Source organism: Cetorhinus maximus, chromosome 38 (assembly GCF_964194155.1).
Source record: "Cetorhinus maximus chromosome 38, sCetMax3.hap1.1, whole genome shotgun sequence".
NCBI classification, from domain to species: Eukaryota; Metazoa; Chordata; class Chondrichthyes; order Lamniformes; family Cetorhinidae; genus Cetorhinus; species Cetorhinus maximus.
In genome coordinates, this window is record NC_135916.1 from 761252 (window position 1) to 777916 (window position 16665).

General features: G+C 45.6%; 1 long non-coding RNA gene across 2 annotated transcripts in view; it reads right to left on the reverse strand.

Annotated features, from left to right (window-relative positions):
- Nucleotides 1-9925: 9925 nt before the first annotated feature.
- LOC144672345 (uncharacterized) overlaps nt 9926-16665 on the reverse strand; it is a 29699-nt gene continuing 22959 nt past the window's right edge. Inside the window, exon 3 of one of the 2 annotated variants that reach the window (XR_013574098.1) lies at nt 9926-11464. This is a non-coding gene — a long non-coding RNA (uncharacterized LOC144672345). The remainder of the gene's footprint in view (nt 11465-16665) is intronic. The other variant, XR_013574099.1, reaches the window with a different exon arrangement.

Below are 16665 nucleotides of genomic sequence, written 5' to 3' on the forward strand. Positions count from 1 at the left end.
AATATTCGCCTGTTCCCGCGTTGCTCCTGTGCCCTCCTCCCCGCACCCACTCTTTGCCAGTCTCTGTGCGGCTTCGCCCAACCGAAGCTCAGCTCCAAGTTCCGTTCAGCCACCGACATACATGACAAGACTCAGATTTTAATTTTCGATGCGTGTCAAAATCTATGTTTGTTTTTTTACTTCCCCCTTCCTATCTCTGTGACCTTCAACTGTGCTCCAGCACTTGCTGATCTGCCCTCTTCAATTCTGGACTCCTAAATTACCCAATTTCCGCGGTCAAACCTTACTAGCCTCGGCCGCAAGCTCTTAAATACCCACCTCCCCACCCAGTCACACACACACTTAAACACAAACACACACACATAAACACACACACATAAACACAATCATCTTTTGCTCTCTTAATCGATTATTTCATTAAGGTGCGGTTTCAATCGAAGCTCTTCGATTAAGTTTCCTGTCACGGCGTTGTGACATCTTCCTCTGTGTCTCAGTGTCAAATTTTGTGTGGTTACGCTCCTGAAGCGTGTCACTGGGGAGAGAGTGGCGTAGTGGTAATGCCTCTGGACACCTAACGCAGAAGCCCGGACTAATGAACTGGGGGTAATGAATAAAGGTGATGGAATGTAAAGGTAGTCTCAGTCATTGTAAGTATGAAACTATCATCTTTTATTCATTAAAAAAAAACATCAGCTTCATCATTGTCCTTTAGGGAAGGGAATCTGACGTCCTTTCCCGGCCTGGTCTACATGTGACTGAGACCCCTAACTCCCCTATGAAGTGACCGAGCAAACCACTCATTTCAGGGGCAATTAGGGACAGGCAACAAACAACATATGCTGGACTTGGCAGCGACGCCCACATCCCAATAAAGAGAGGAAACAACTACTCCTGTGAGTGGATGTTAGGTTTGGTGAGATTACATTCCTGTTCAGCAACTGGAGCCGAACTTCTACATTAAATGTATTGCACAGGTCCAGCCTGTCGTTGTTGATCGCATTCATTTTTGCGTGCAGACCGGAGCTCATGGTTTCTGCCCCGGTTTTCCTACCTACCCTGAGTGTGAAACGCCTCCAAGTTCTGCTCCCTTGGTGGAATTCATCTGTTTGCGCCTCTTATAAGTGCGGGCAGAATGCACCAAAAAAACCCGTGTCAAACTTATCATAGAGGAGATGTTTTGAGCTGCGTTTCATTGGATCTCAGGAATTTCGGGAAGTTACAGGGAACACGAAAGGCCACATAAAACAGTCAGTGTTTTATTGTGTGGCCGGTTGTTAACAGTTGTCTAACTGCAGAGATTGGTGCAAATGTGCTGTCATGTTGGCCTCGATCAGAGCCAATCAAAATGAACAAAACAAATCTTCGGATGAAATTTGAATGACTTCATCAAGATTTCACATAAAGCCTTTTTTAAAATTTTATAGTCACTGGACTGGTATTCCAGAGACCCAGGGTAACGCTCTGGGGACCCGGGTTCGAACCCCACCACGGCAGATGGGGAAATTTGATTCCAACACGAATCTCCAATTGAAAGTCTAATGATGACCATGAAACCATTGTCGATTGTTATAAAAACCCATCTGGTTCACTAATGTCCTTTAGGGCAGGAAATCTTCCGTCCTTAACTGGACTAGCCTCCATGTGACTCCAGGCCCACAGCAAGGTGTGGTTGGCTCCTAAAATGCCCTCTGAACAAGGGTAATTAGGGATGGGCAATAAATGCTGGCCTAGCCAGCGACACCCACATCACATGAACGAATGAAAAAAAAACCCGCACAGAACAGGAAAAGGGGGACACCAGTCCTTGGCACCATTCCGGCCTTCAGTTCGATCGTACGCCTGTTTTCCATGTTCCTTACTGCCCTGCCTAACCACAATATATCAATCACAGCTCTGAAATGTTCAGTTAATCGATTGTGAAAAAAGCAACAGTTTCATTTCCCCCCGCAACGCTTCGGACTTAAAACATTGGCGCCCCTTTGTGGATCTGCTGATTATAGACTATATCTCCACAAAGACCAAAACATCTTTCCTGAAGCCAGGTGTCGAACGGGGTTAAAAATCAATAAGTCAGGTAAAGCCTGGACTGCATTTTCTGATTCCTGGATGGGATCTGGACACCTTCTGTCGAGGAGAGCATTTGCTGCCCATCCCTCATTCTCCTTGAACTGACTGGCTCGCTATGTCACTTCAGAGGGCGGTTAAGAGTTAACCAGGCAGCTGCGGGTCTGGAGTCAGATGTAGATCAGACAAGGACCGCAGATGTCCCTCCCTAAAGGGGCACAGGCGAACCAGTTGGGCTTTGAGAACAATCGATGATTATTGTCAGGGGCATCATTACTGAGATAAAAACAAAAAGCTAAAAGCTACTGCGGATGCTGGAAATCCAAAACAAAAACAGAATTACCTGGAAAAACTCAGCAGGTCTGGCAGCATCGGCGGAGAAGAAATCAGTTAACGTTTCAAGCCTTCACGGCCCTTCGGCAGAACTGAAGCATAGTTAGGAGAAAGGAGAAATATAAGCTGGTTTAAGGTGCGGGTGGGGGGGAGGGAGAGAAGTTGAGGGTGGGGTGGTTGTGGAGATAAGCAAGCAGTGATAGGAGCAGATTACCAAAAGATGTCACAGACAAAAGGATCAAAGAGGTGTTGAAGGTGGTGATATTATCTAAGAAAAGTGCTAATTAAGAATGGATGGCAGGACACTCAAGGTACAGCTCTAGTGGGGGTGGGGTGGAAAGACTAACAAGGTTTTAGTTTTAGATTTAAAAATAATGGAAATAGGTGGGGAAAGAAGAATCTATATAAATTATTGAAAAAAAAGGGGGAGGGGGAAGAAACTGGGTGGGGATGGGGGGAGGGAGGTTTAAGATCTAAAGTTGCTGAATTCAATATTCAGCCCGGAAGGCTGTAAAGTGCCTAGTCGGGAGATGAGATGCTGTTCCTCCAGTTTGCGTTGGGCTTCACTGGAACAATGCAGCAAGCCAAGGACAGACATGTGGGCAAGAGAACAGGGTGGAGTGTTAAAATGGCAAGCGACAGGGAGGTTTGGGTCTTTCTTGCGGACAGACCGCAGGTGTTCTGCAAAACGGTCGCCCAGTTTGCGTTTGGTCTCTCCAATGTAGAGGAGACCGCATTGGGAGCAACGAATGCAGTAGACTAAGTTAGGGGAAATGCAAGTGAAATGCTGCTTCACTTGAAAGGAGTGTTTGGGCCCTTGGATGGTGAGGAGAGAGGAAGTGAAGGGGCAGGTGTTGCATCTTCTGCGTGGGCATGGGGAGGTGCCATAGGTGGGGGTTGAGGAGCAGGGGGTGATGGAGGAGTGGACCAGGGTGTCCCGAGGGAACGATCCCTACGGAATACCATCAGGGGGGGTGAAGGGAAGATGTGTTTGGTGGTGGCATCATGATGGAGTTGGCGGAAATGGCGGAGGATGATCCTTTGAATACGAAGGCTGGTGGGGTGATAAGTGAGGACAAGGGGCATCATTACTGAGGCTGGCTATGTATTGCAGATTCAATCATTCAACATAAATTCTACCAGCACGGGTTCTGATCCCGTGCCTCAACAATATTAGCTTGGGCCTGTGCATTACTAATAACTGACAATACCCACTAAGCCATTATCTCCTCCTATGCAACTTATACGGAGGTGGACTGATATCACACCGAAATCGGCGGATCACTCAAAGAGGGTCACATTTACTATATATTACTCGGCGTCTCACACCATTAGAAAACAGACATGCATTCGTAAAATGTATTTTGCGACCTCAGCGGGCATTAGGGCACCACGCAGCGATTAGCGGGAGGTGGTGGCATAGTGTTATTGTCCCAGGGTAATGTTCTGGGGACCAGGGTTCGAATCTCGCCACAGCAGATGGAGGAATTTGAATTCTGTATTTTAAAAAAAAACTGGAATGAAAAATCTGATGATCGAAAACTAACACCCTTTAGAGAAGGAAATCTGCCCTCCTCACTTGGCCTGGTTTGCATTGACTCCAGACCCACAACAATGTAGTTGACGCTCAAATACCCTCTGAACTAGGGAAATTAGGGATGGACAATAAAAACTGGGCACCCACAGCCCAAGAACGAATCTTATAAAAGCTCCTTCGGCACTTTTGAAATGTCTTCAATGGGCTGAAACATGTTCTAAATCATACCCGAGCTCAAAGACTGATATGTTGGGTGGATGGACAGTGTTCAGTTGCTATGTTGCTATGTGACCGACAGGAGGAGTATGTGCTGCACACAAGGAGGTTATTTGGCCTATCCTGCCTGATTATATCAACGAAAAGCCATCAAGTGTAATCCCTGTTATGGCTGGTGGATGATTACTGCCAAGCTGCCCAAATCCCAGAAGGAAACTAAGCAGTTGCCACAGTTTATGCTCCTTACGAATTCAAAACTGAGGTCCCTCTCACTTTGCCTGGTGTCTGGTTAAGTCTATGGGTTGCTGTTGCCTTAGTGCAGCTTAATTTGGGAATTTGTTAAAAGTTATGAAAGTAGTAAATTTGTAGTCATGTATATGTGTTTAATGTGTTATAACTTAATAAAATATTTCATTTAGTTTAGTGTGAAACCTTTCGAGAGCTGGCTGTCTGATTCCTGAATTTAGAGCTGCATTCCAAACATACCACTTAAAATATAGGTTATAAAAGTTGTTTAAAGTCTGAGATTTTTAACTAACTCGGTTTTAGCATTTGCTGGGTCCTAACAGGGACTTAATTAAATTAAAGTCAGCAGGTCTGAAGGCTTTGATATTAAGGAAGATAAGCTCGGTTTGAAATGTTAAATAAGTTAACATCGGTGGAAAGAGAAAATGTGTTTTTTTTTCCTTACGAATTCAAAATGAGGTTCCTCTCACTTTGGTGTCTGTGGAGATAGTTGTAGGTTTACAGCTACTTTGATCTTACATTGTATCTGCCCCCTCACACAAAGCTGCTGTCTGTTATGTCCAGCACAGCTCATTGAATGTAAATCCTCACTTTATCATCAGCGTCATTGAACTCCACCTCTTCTAACAAGAGAAACGTTTTCATGGTGACAAGTTTATTAGTAATATAAACGTGCTGCTTGGTCTCTGCTAGCTAGGTGGTAGAATTCACCCGACTTCTTGAAGGCTCTATTCAAAAATGCAAATGCACTCTACCTCTCTTACATCTCAAAACTAGTACACATCAAAGCACCCAAGACTAGCTGGCTTAAATCCAATTAAGACACACACACCCGGGGAAGGGAGGGAGGGGGGCGGAGGGAGGGTGGGTGGGGGGAAGGGGAAAAGTGTGTTGGGGGGAAGCGGCAGAGAGAGTTGGGGGGGAAGGGGGACATAGAGTTGGGGGGGAAGGGGGCGTGAGTGTTGGGGGGGAGGGGGAGAGAGAGTTGAGGGGAAGGGGAAGAGAGAGTTGGGGGGGAAGGGGAGAGAGAGCTCGGAGGGTAAGGCGTAGATTGATTTGGGGGAGTAAGTGGAGGGAGAATTGAGGGGTAAGGGGAGAGAGAGTTGGTGGGAAGGGGGTGAGAGAGTTGGGGGGAGGGGGTGAGAGAGTTGGGGGGAGGGGGAGAGAGAGTTGAGGGGAAGGGGAAGAGAGAGTTGGGGGGAAGGGGAAGAGAGAGTTGGTGGGAAGGGGAAGAGAGAGTTGGTAGGAAGGGGGTAAGAGAGTTGGGGGAGGGGGAGAGAGAGTTGGGGGGGAAGGGGAGAGAGTGTTGAGGGGAAGGGGAAGAGAGAGTTGGGGGGAGGGGGAGATAGAGTTGAGGGGAAGGGGAAGAGAGAGTTGGTGGGAAGGGGGTAAGAGAGTTGGGGGGAGGAGGAGAGAGAGTTGGGGGGAAAGGGAGAGAGAGTTGGGGGGGAAGGGGAGAGAGAGCTCGGAGGGGAAGGGGGAGATTGATTTGGGGGAGTAAGGGGAGGGAGAGTTGGGGGGTAAGGGGAGAGAGAGTTGGTGGGAAGGCGGTGAGAGAGTTGGGGGGAAAGGGAGAGAGAGTTGGGGAAAGGGTAAGAGAGAGTTGGGGGGCAAGGGGGAGAGAGAGTTCGGGGGCGAGGGGTAGAGAGAGTTGGTAGGAACGGGAGAATGAGAGGGGGGAGAGAGACAGAGTTAGGGGAACGGGATAGTGAGGGGGAGGAGGGAGAGCGCGGGAGGAGCGTAACAGGTTTCCCTCCGCCTCTCCCCGCCCCGTTTGATGACCATTCGCTTGGGAGTGGTCTTGTATTTACTCTCACTGAGGCCAAGGTGAATAGGCCCCGCCCCCTGGCTTCGGGCCCTTTTATGCTAATGAAGGATTGAGCAAGACCGGAACGCTGATTGGTTTAATTCCAGCTCTATCGGTGAGAGGATTGTAGGGGGGAACCAATCAAATGTCACTGACGTCACAATCTCACGCGAAGAGCCATCCACCCAATAACCGGGACTCCTCATCCAGCCGCCGGCTCCTCTAATGCATTTCAGTCACCGACCCCAACCCGCCTCTTATTCACTCCACCTACTTTCAGCTAAAGGTGGGTATCCAAGGCCGTTCAGCCATAGGACAGCGGGGGATGGGAGTAGAAGAGAACGCGTCAGGCTGTGTGACTAACGCGGAATATATTGGCCTAAGGGATGCAGTGGTTGCTGTCGAGGTTCATCCCGAGCAGTTCTGTGACACAGGACTCTGTGCTCTACGGGCTGTTCCCAGGGACACACACCGAGACAAACATCAACTGCAGCTGGAGGATCATCAACTCGGTGAAAGACGCGCTTTGGTCTGCCCGAAACTTGTTGGTCTTCCAGCACAAAGAGTTGTCCCCGACCGATTGTTGCGGACTGGCACAATCCAAAGTCCAGGACTACGTGCTGAGGGACGCACTAAAGCTTGGGGCAGCTGCCGCAAAGGCGCAATGGGGAAGGGTCGCTGTCTAAGACCTTTCTACCACAGCGCACCGAGAGACTGAGAACTGTTTAGAGCCCCTCGGGCTGTACAGATCAAAATGAAAGGCTGTAAATGACTGTAATATTGTTTGTACTGATGCACCTGGTGATACATTTTGTAAAAGTTTAACCTGGATTGTACCCTTGTAATGTTGTTTTTGAAATGGTTTTGAATGTGATTGAAGATTTTTATGAATAAAGTATATTTTTACAAAAAAAAAAAAAAAAAATATATTGGCCTAAGGGGCTGAGGGACGCACTAAAGCTTGGGGCAGCTGCCGCAAAGGCGCAATGGGGAAGGGTCGCTGTCTAAGACCTTTCTACCACAGCGCACCGAGAGACGGGGAACTGTTTAGAGCCCCTCGGGCTGTACAGATCAAAATGAAAGGCTGTAAATGATTGTAATATTGTTTGTACTGATGCACCTGGTGATACATTTTGTAAAAGTTTAACCTGGATTGTACCCTTGTAATGTTGTCTTTGAAATGGTTTTGAATGTGATTGAAGATTTTTTACGAATAAAGTATATTTTTACAAAAAAAAAAAAAAAAAATCTGTATATGCCCCTCGGGCTGTACAGATCAAAATGAAAGGCTGTAAATGATTGTAATATTGTTTGTACTGATGCACCTGGTGATACATTTTGTAAAAGTTTAACCTGGATTGTACCCTTGTAATGTTGTTTTTGAAATGGTTTTGAATGTGATTGAAGATTTTTTATGAATAAAGTATATTTTTACAATAAAAAAAAATATATTGGCCTAAAGGTTCCCCGAGCAGACTGTCAAAGTCATTTGGCAGAATGCCTCATCGCCAGAACTTTCCAACAAGCACCAAGACGTAGCTTGGCTGGTGGTGAGAAAGGCCCTCCCCGTCAGATCCTTCCTACACGCCAGGAGTCTCACCCCCTCTGCACGTTGCCCTCGAGGTGGCTGTGGTGGGGAAGAGACCGTTGTTCACCTCCTTGTGGATTGTGCCTTTGCAAAGAAAGTCTGGAGAGAGATGCAGTGGTTGCTGTCGAGGTTCATCCCGAGCAGTTCTGTGACACAGGACTCTGTGCTCTACGGGCTGTTCCCAGGGACACACACCGAGACAAACATCGACTGCAGCTGGAGGATCATCAACTCGGTGAAAGAGGCGCTTTGGTCTGCCCGAAACTTGTTGGTCTTCCAGCACAAAGAGTTGTCCCCGACCGATTGTTGCGGACTGGCACAATCCAAAGTCCAGGACTACGTGCTGAGGGACGCACTAAAGCTTGGGGCAGCTGCCGCAAAGGCGCAATGGGGAAGGGTCGCTGTCTAAGACCTTTCTACCACAGCGCACCGAGAGACTGGGAACTGTTTAGAGCCCCTCGGGCTGTACAGATCAAAATGAAAGGCTGTAAATGATTGTAATATTGTTTGTACTGATGCACCTGGTGATACATTTTGTAAAAGTTTAACCTGGATTGTACCCTTGTAATGTTGTTTTTGAAATGGTTTTGAATGTGATTGAAGGTTTTTTATGAATAAAGTATATTTTTACAAAAAAAAAAATATATTGGCCTAAAGGTGCTGGGGATATGGTTTGGAGGGAGCAGGGCATGGGCTAGAAACTGGAAGGAGCGAGTGGCGATGTTGGAAAGAAAACTGGGCATGTGGGAGTGACGCTCCCTCTCCATTGTGAGTAAGAACCTGGTCATCAGGTGTGAGGTACTCTGTGTTGCTGTACATGGCGCAGGTCTGGTCCATTCCTCACTCCTGCGCCATGGTGATCACCGGAGCCAACTTCTGCTTTATCTAAAGGTGGAACATGGATCATGTTCACAGGGACAGTACAATCCACGAGATGAAAGAGAGTAAAATGTGCCCAACATCGCCCTCATACTGATGGCCACCTTTGTGTGTGGCTGCATCAAGCTGTGCATAGGCCCTCGGTACGCAAACACCAAGTGTCACGACGTGCTGTGTTTCTACCTGTACCTGTCCCCGGTCTAGTGAAGCATGGGTCTGGCCACGCTGCAAGTAGTTGGACCGTGCAGTACCACCTGTCCCTCATGGAAAAATGTATGCAGAGAAACACCTTTGACCACAAGCCCATCGGGCAGTGATTGGCACGTAATGCCCTAGAGGCCCTGAGGGAAAAGGAGAGGGTGGACCCTGTGGGATGGTTCCCCGAGCAGACTGTCAAAGTCATTTGGCAGAATGCCTCATTACCAGAAGTTTCCAACAAGCACCAAGACGTGGCTTGGCTGGTGGTGAGAAAGGCCCTCCCCGTCAGATCCTTCCAACATGCCAGGAGTCTCACCTCCTCTGCACCCTGCCCTCGAGGTGGCTGTGGTGGGGACGAGACCGTTGTTCACGTCCTTGTGGATTGTGCCTTTGCAAAGAAGGTCTGGAGAGAGATGCAGTGGTTTCTGTCGAGGTTCATCCCGAGCAGTTCCGTGAGACAGGACTCTGTGCTCTACGGGCTGTTCCCAGGGACACACACCGAGACAAACATCAACTGCAGCTGGAGGATCATCAAGACGTTCTTTGGTCTGCCCGAAACTTGTTGGTCTTCCAGTGCAAAGAGTTGTCCCCGACCGAGTGTTGCAGACTGGCACAATCCAAAGTCCAGGACTATGTGCTGAGGGACACACTCAAGCTTGGTGCAGGCACGGCAAAGGCGCAATGGGGAATGGTCACTGTCTAAGAACTTTCTGCCACAGTGCACCGAGGACCTGGGAATTGTATAGACCCATTGGGCTGTATGACTCACACTGAATGTATGCAGTGCATACTACATGTATAACAATTGTATTGAAGCATCTCAGAGTGCAGCACGATCTATGTCGATAAACTGAGTACCATTGCATTGTCTGACTGTCTGTAATGACTATGTTGAAATGTCTGTAATGTTCATTGATTGTATTGAATCACCTCATGATCTATGTGGAAAACTTGAATATGATTATGTGTTGGCCATTTTAAGATGTTTTGTAATGTTCTTCCACATATTTTATGAATAATGTATATTTTCCAAAAAAAAACTATATTGTGAACACCAAAATTTGAATTCTATTGCACTTCCTCTAATTTTCAATTTGAATCTTTTGCCCTCAGCCTGTATGTCTGACATGAAATGAGTATTGTAAATCTGAAGAGAATTTCAATTGCACTGAGAGAACCGAGATTGGAACGTGTTGTACAGAGACCAGTTGAATTTTATTGCACATTCTGGCATTTCCAAGTCAACGTTTTGTAATGTAATGTTACAAATGTTATGGGTGTATATTTTTAGAGTCACAAACATATGTGCACACTTTCTTGGTGTCTCAGTCTCTCTCAAAGGGCGGTGATGAGACCCCTCTCTAACTCCACTTCATTGACCCAAGGTGGTTGACAGGGCCCTCAACCGTGTCTGGCCCATCTCCCGCGCATCCACCCTCACACCTTCCTCTCCCTCCCAGAACCATGATAGGGTCCCGCTTGTCCTCACTTATCACCCCATCAGCCTGCACATTCAACTGATCATCCTCCGCCATTTCCGCCAACTCCAGCACGATGCCACCAGCAAACACGTCTTCCCTTCACCCCCCCGGCGGAATTCCGCAGGTATCGTTCCCTCCGGGACACTCTGGTCCACTCCTCCATCACCCCCTACACCTCAATCCCCTCCCATGGCACCTTCCCATGCAACCGCAGAAGGTGCAACACCTGCCCCTTTACTTTCCCCCTCCTCACCTTCCAAGGGCCCAAACACTCATTTCATGTAAAGCAGTGATTCACTTGCACTTCCCTCAATTTAGTCTACCGCATTCACTGCTCCCAATGCGGTCTGCTCTACATTGGAGAGACCAAACGTTATCTGTCACTTGCTCGTCCTGCTTTCTACCCTTAATGTCCCCATTAGCACATTCCTTAGCTAATATCAGCACCATAGGCACCCCTTTGTCCTTTTGTCTATGACATCTTTGGCAATCTCTTCTTTGCCTCCACCTATCACTGGCCCTCTATCCAGCTCTACCTGTCTCTCCCCCCTCAACCACCTTATATTTCACCTCATTTTTATATTTCCATAGTTCTGACGAACGGTCACACGGACTCAAAACGTTAACTGTGTTCCTCTCTGTAGATGCTGCCAGACCTGCTGAGTTTTTCCAGCTATTTTTGTTTTTGTATGTTATTTCCGTTCCCCAGGTCACTCTCCTGTTCACTCCGGTATGTTTAATCGATGGGTTGTACTTAAAGTGTCTGATTTCTGCGAAACTCCCAATCCAGACATGGGAGGGCGCTAGACTCCAAGTCAAAGGGTTGCTGAAATGGATAAAGCTCTCTGCCAAGAGAGTTGGAACATGATTCTTCAAAGAGCCCTACTGTTCTTGTTTTCCACAGTGCACAGTGGAGTTTTACTTGAAGCTGGCACAGTTGGTCCTGGCCTTTGTCCCTCTCTTCAACCTTCTTTGGCCAACTTCCCAGGTAGCAGCGGCCGCACAAAGCTCTGGACCTTTGGGGAGCTGATGGTGCGGTTGGTCTTGCAATATGTCAGGGGGGTGGGGATCATTCCAGAAGGAGTGCTTGATGCTCAGGCCTCTGGAGGACTTCCCTGTGTTGGGATGAAAATGTTTCATCATTTGGCAGTTGTGGAAAAATCAGCAGATATTTTTACACCTGCATTAGCGGGTTTGGGAAGGGGTGTTGGTGGTGAGACGGTGACATATGGTGCTCATGTAAAGTGGACTGGTAGTCCAGGAGGCCGGGCTAATGATCTAGTTACCTGGTTTCACAATTAAATTTAATTCAATTAAATCATTTTTACAATCTGGAGTTGAAAACTAGTCTCACTAGTACTGAACCATGAAATTATCATAAATTGCCTTAAAAACCCATCTGTTTCAGTAATGTCCTTTAGGGAAGGAAATCTGCTGTCCTTACCCGGTCTGGCCTACATGTGACTCCAAACCCAGAGCATATGTGCTTTATCTCTGAAGTGGCCTAGAAAACTACTCAATTCAAGGGCAATTAGTGATGGGCAACAAATCCTGGCCTTGTTATTGACCCCCCATGAACAAATAACAACATTTTGCTTAATGTGAATCTGTGCTTTATGAATCTCTGTTTATTCTAATGCTGGCAGTATCTGTTTTGTGATTTTTGGCTTTTTTTTCCGATATCCATTGGCATTTTCATTTCTCTCTACATGGCAGTGTCTGCTCTGTGGATCAGCATTTTATTCTATACATCAGTCCCTGGTAGTGAGTGTGGATTTTACACTATGTCTGTCAGTTTCTGAGACGTGACCTTGGTCTCATTCTGCCTCTGCCATTTTGGACTAAGGCAGTGTAGATTTTCCTTTATATCTGTCAGTTTTGGTGTATGTGAGTAGATTAGCTCGGCCCCTTTCAGTTTCTGGTATGTGTGAGTGTGAAATCAGTCCCTGTCCTCTTCTAACACAGACCCATGGGATTTTAATTTGTATCTGTTTGTCTCTGCTATGTATGTGTGTTGTGTGCTCTGCACCTGTTTCCTCCCTGGTTAGTCAACATAGATTTTTATTTCTCTCTGTCAGTCTTTGGTGTGTGAGGGTGGGCTCCATATGTACTTCCCAGTTCCCTAGTGTAGCAGTGTTGCTGCAATAATGCATCTTTCAGTTTCAGGTATAAGAGTTCCAGTTTAATACTGTCCCTGCCAGCGTTTTGTATTGGAGTGTGGCATTTCTTCCATCCTGGCCAGCTCTGGGTACAGGAGTGCTATTTTTCCTCTCTCTGTGCATCTCCACTATGTGAATATATGTTTTATGAAGCAACTCCCAATCACTGGTATGGGACTTTGAGTTTCATACTGTACTTGTCAGTGAATGGTGAGACTGTGCATCTTTTTTTCTTGCACCTGTCTGTTCCTGTCATGTGAGAACGGTACCTAATCTGTAATTGTCACTTTCTGGATTGGAGATTTTATTCTGTTTCTGCCAATTTCTGGTCTGCACGTTTTTAAAAATGTGTATATTTAATCATTTATGGGACGTGGGATTGTCTGGTTAGGCCAGCATTAAATGTCCATCACGAATTGCACTTGAAAAGGTGATGGTGAGCTGTCATCTTGAACTGCTGCAACCATGTGGTATAGGCACGCTAAGTGCTGTTAGGTAGGGAGTATGAGAATTTTGACCCAGCAACATTGAAGGAATAGCGATATATTTTTAATGCTGTCCCTGCCAGTGTTTTGTATTGGAGTGTGGCTTTTCTTCTATACTGGTCAGCTCTGGGTACAGGAGTGCTATTGTTGCTTTCTCTGTGCATCTCCACTATGTGAATAAATGTTTTATCATGCAACTCTCAGTCTCTGGTGTGGGACTCTGAGTTTCATACTGTACTTGTCAGTGAATGGTGAGACTGTGTATCTTTTTTTTTGCACCTATCTGTTCCTGTCATGTGAGAGTGGTACCTAATCTGTAATTGTCACTTTCTGGAATAGAGATTTTATTCTCTTTCTGTCACTATCTGGTATGCACGTTTTAAAAATTTGTATATTTAATCATTTATGGGATGTGGGAATGTCTGGTTAGGCCAGCATTAATTGTCCATCACGAATTGCATTTGAAAAGAGCTGTCATCTTGAACTGCTGCAGTCCATGTGATATAGGTATGCAAAGTGTTGTTAGGGAGGGAGTTCCAGTTTTTTGACCCAGAGACATTGAAGGAATAGCGATATATTTCCAAGTCATGATGGTGAGTGGCTTAAAGGGGAACTTGCAGGTGGTGGTGTCCCCACATGTCTGCTGCCCCTGTCCTTCTAGATGGTAGCAGTCATGGGTTTGGAAGGTGCTGTTTAAGGAGCCTTGGTGATTTCCTGCAGTGCATCTTGCAGATGATACACACACTGCTGTTCCTGTGGGTCAGTGGTGGAGGGAGTGAATGTTTGTGAATGTGGTGCCAATCAAGTGGGTTGCTTTGTGCTGGATGGTATCAAGCTTCTTATGTTGTTGGAGCCACACTCATCAAGGCAAGTGGAGAGTATTCCCTCACACTCCTAACATGCCTTGTGGATGGTAGACACTGTTGGGGAGTTGGGAGGTGAGTTACTCATCACAGGATTCCTAGCCTCTGACCTGCTCTGGTAGCCAGGGTATTTATACGGCTAATCCAGTTCAGTTTCTAGTCACTCTTAACCCCCAGGATGTTGATAGTTGAGTTTCAGTGATGTTAATGCCATTGAATGTCAAAGGGTGGTGGTTAGATTCTCTTGTTGGAGAAGGTCATTGCTTGGCACTTGTGTGACGTGGATTTTACTTGCCACTTGTCAGTCCAAGCCTGGATAGTATCTAGGTCTTTCTGCATTTGGACATGGACATGGATACTGTTTCAGTAACTGAGGAGCTGAGAATGGTGCTGAATATTGTGTAATCATCATCAAGCAATCCCACAGTGAAGATTTTACTCTGCATCTGTCACTTCCTGCTGGCTGAATGCATCTTCAATTCAGTAACTCATTTTCAGAAAAGGGCATAATTTTCACTCTGTTTCTTTCGGACTCTGCTATTAGAATGCCAATTTACCCTGGCTAGTTTGTGGTTTGTGAGTGTGATTCTAACTTATAACCAGTCTCTTCCACGTGGGTATGAGTTTCACACTGCCCTGTTGGTATGTGGTTTGTGATTATGAATTTAAACCTGTACCTGTTAGTTTCTGGTGTGTGATATTGTGTTTTACTCTGTGCTTGTCAATCTCTGATACAATAATGGTGCATTCAATCTGTACTCGTCAGGATCTAGGATGTGATTCTGAGTTTTGCTGTGTAACTTTATTTTACAGATATCTTTTGTCTTTTTATATTCAGTTACTGATATGGGCATGTGTTTTTTTTTATTTGGTAGCTTAAAGGTTCTGATAATTAACAGTGGATTTTACTCTTTACATGTCAGAGTGTGTGCTGTATGAGTGTATATTTTCTTGTGCAGCAATCCGCCTCTGCTATGGTTGTATTTAGCTCTCTTCCCACAGGTACCTAATATGTGAATATGGATTTTATAATGTACCTGTCATTCTCTTGTCTGTGCTGGCCAGTTTTACTCTGTAGACGCCAGCTTTTGGGATGATTTTGGATTTTAATCAGGACCAGCCAGCATATGGTTGGTAAACATGTTCTTGTTTTGCATGTGAGAGCTTGTGTCATGCGAGTGTGTATTTTTGTATGTGTGCCTGTTAGGTTCAGATTAGTGTGTGGAGCCTTGGTAATGTGTCTGACAGTTTTGTTTATATGCATGTGGAGTTTCCTCTTGTTTCTTAGGTTTTAATTTTCTATTTGAACATGGAATTTACATTGTTCATTCTGCTTCTGGTATGTGAATATAGGTTGCATTCATTGCTCGCCCACTTGGTTTACATGACAGTTTTTTTACATGGCTTTTCTCAGTCCTTACCATATCTTCCAGTGTGCAAGTGTGGCTTTTAAACTGTTTCTTCAGTTTCTAATTTGTCATTGGGTGAATAATTCAGTAGCGGTCAGTTTCTGACATGTGCCTTTCTCTCTCTCTCTCTCTCTCTCTCTGCTGGTCAGTTTCTGATGTGAGGCTGTATTTTATTCTGTATCTGTCAGTTTCCACTAGGTGAGTATTTGGTTTTTCACTATCATATGTAATTGCGTGTTTTAATCTGTACCTGCTATTTTCTGATTTCTGTGTGCAGGTTTACATCCATATCTATCAGTCTCTGGTATGTAATTCTGCATTGTGCTCTGTACCTGTCAGTTTTGGAATTATGGGGGTACCTTCTAAACTGTAAGTTTCAGCCTATGATATGTGAGTTCAGCTGCTCCTCTGAGTGCATGTTTATTACTGCACCAGAGTGTCTTTGTTATGGGTGTGGGAGAGTGTGTGTGTGTGTGTGTGTGGGGCGGGGGGGCGGGGGGCGGATGTGGGGCTGGGGAGGGGGGGTGTGTGTGGTTGTGTGTTTGTGTGTGTGTGTGTGCGTGTGTGTTTACTATAGCATGGATTTTTATGTAATTACTTCAGTTTCTGCTGAGGGAGTGTATGATTATTATATACCTGTCAGTTTGTGGTATACAATTTCGCATTTTAGTCTCTCCACCTCAGGCCCTGCTGTGCAATAACAGATTTTACTCTGTACCTGTCTCTTTCCTGCATATGCATTTTATTCAGTTTCTAAGCCAGGAGGATACATTTTCCTTTGTATCCATCAATGAATTGAGAAAGTGGCTTTTCAATTTGCTTCTCAATATATTTTCCTTTTTTGGGTGAAGTTTTCTTTGTCTTGTTAAGTTTCTGGTATATGATGAATGTATGTTCAATCCAGTACATGACTCTGGGTATTAGAATCTCTCAATCTGTGACATGTCCATGGATGATGTACTCTGTCCCTGTTAGTCTCTGGTATGTGAATGCAGATTTTGCTTATTATGCCAATTTTTGGCAGTTGAGTGAGTGTTTTCACCTTTACCAATTGGTTTCTGGCATTTGTGTGTGTTTTCATTCTGTGCCTGTCCATTGCTGAGATCCTATGGTACTTGCCAGTCTCAAATTTGGAAGTGTGGTTTCCATTTGAGACCGTCAATACTTGATACATTAGTGTGGTGTTGCAATGTAGATGTTAGTGATACCTGATATCTTAGTGTGGTGTTACAATGAGTATGTTAGTGATACCTGATATCTTAGTGTGGTGTTACAATGTTAATGATAGTGATACCTGATATATTATTGTGGTGTTACAATGTTAATGTTAGTGATACCTGATATATTAGTGTGGTGTTACAATGTACAATTTTAATGATAGTGATACCTGATATATGAGT